Below are 1,953 nucleotides of genomic sequence, written 5' to 3'. Positions count from 1 at the left end.
GGTGTGTGTATGGTGTGTGTGTGTGTGTGTGTGTGTGTGTATGTGTGTATGGTGTGTGTGTGTGTGTGTGTGTGTGTGTGTGTGTGGTGGAGGGGGGGGTTGGGGAGAGATCTGAATGCAGTGTGCACATAAATGTAAGAGGAAATTGTTGAGGTCTGCATGTTAGGGGTTGGATTTTTTAAAGTGATGGCTGGCATATTTTCTTAATTTGTTCCCAGAATGTAAAATCACCAGCTGAACTTCTCAAATGCACAGCAAGTCCCTTAAACTTTGTTTCACCTTTCTGAAATCTTGGTATTCAGGAAGAGGATATTTATTCAAGAGGAATAAACTTAATGAAACTCTATAAAATTTTTTGAAGACAGCTCCACTTGTGAGACATTAGAAAACAGCAAGTCTATTTTAATGCAAAATCCTAATAAAATGGTTAGTTTTGATAATAAACTAGATAGGATAGTTCTTATCAGATGCAAACATTTTCCCTAGAAAAGTGCATCATGAAAATATTTATCTTCTATTCTCCTGTTTCTGAAATGCATTTTTTCTTTAATTATAAAAGTGACATAAGGCACATTTAAGATTTGGATTTTCTAATGTGTTTTGGGCAGAGCTGGAGAGCTATAGCGGGCCCTTGATGAATGTTGTTTCACTCAACGTCATTTTGTTATAAAGATGAGATCCATGGGAACTTAACTCTTGTAATATTGATTGCCCTATGGTAAGATTGGTTTTGTTACATGTAATTTCACTTACAGGTGCAGAACCTATCAATGACTTAAAGTGAGGACTGCATATTGGAAAGGGGAAAAGAAATGTACTGATTAGAGTGTGCATTTATTATGTGCCAGGCACTAAGCTGGTCCCTTTATACACATTCTTTCATTTAATCACCATCATGATCCTACACATGAGAACAAAGAGGCTCTGAGTTGCCTGCCTGAGTTGCACAGCTCAGAAATGAGAGCACGGGATGCCAGCAAGCATAGGTCTACTCAGCTTCAAAGCCCATGTCCCTTTATAAGCAACAGATTCATACTACTGACCACCTCATTTGGCCACTCAGGTGGAACAAAAGGGTTCCTACCTTTTAATAAAATGTTTTGGTGTTTAAAATTATTAAACAATAAGTACAATTTACAAAGGTTATTTGGAATCAATTCCATTGAACTTCCTATTTGCTTATTTGCTGCCTTAGAGTTGTAAAATGTGCTGGTTAATAGTAAATCATACGTTCAGCTCTATCTTAAAACACATGTCCAGAAGCATAGTTCCCATCGCTGCCATTGCTACTGCCCAGGACCACACTTCTGTCACCTCTTGTCTAGATCACTGCAGTAGCCTTCTAGCTGGTTTACCGACTTTAGCCCTTGTCTCCTCTTCAATTTATTTATGCAATACGGCATCCCAAAGGGATCCTTAAAAGTTCATAACACAAAAGTCTTCTACTCAAACTCCTTAATGACTTTCCATCTCACTAGAGTAAAAAACAAACTCTTAAAGGGGTTGAAAGATCCTACTTGGTCTGGGCCATGGGTCTCTCTTTGATCTCTTCCGCTGCAGTTTCTCCGTCCCCCCTCCCCCGCCCCCCATAACCCTTCCTCTCCACCACCAGGTCTCCAGTTCCTAGTATAAAGCAGGGGCCTTTGTTCTTGGCTTTTCTTTCCCTTCCCCAACAACACTCTTCCTCAACATATCTGCAGGGCTTGCTTTTAAATATCGTTTAGTTCTTACTAAAATGCTAGTACATTAACAGTTATGCAACTATCATCACAATAAAATTTTAGAACATTTTCATCACCCCAAAAAGGAACCTCAAACTCATAGCATGACTCCCCATTTTCCCCAACCCTTAGTTCCTGGCAACTACTCACCTACTTTCTGTGTCTCTGGATTGACCTATTCTGGACATTTCATACAAACGGATCCTTTTCTTTAGGATATTTTTGAAGTGCA

This window comes from Myotis davidii, unplaced genomic scaffold (genome assembly GCF_000327345.1).
Source record: "Myotis davidii unplaced genomic scaffold, ASM32734v1 scaffold8, whole genome shotgun sequence".
Lineage (NCBI taxonomy): Eukaryota > Metazoa > Chordata > Mammalia > Chiroptera > Vespertilionidae > Myotis > Myotis davidii.
The sequence above is the reverse complement of the archived record's forward strand: the minus strand, read 5'-3'. Positions refer to the sequence as shown.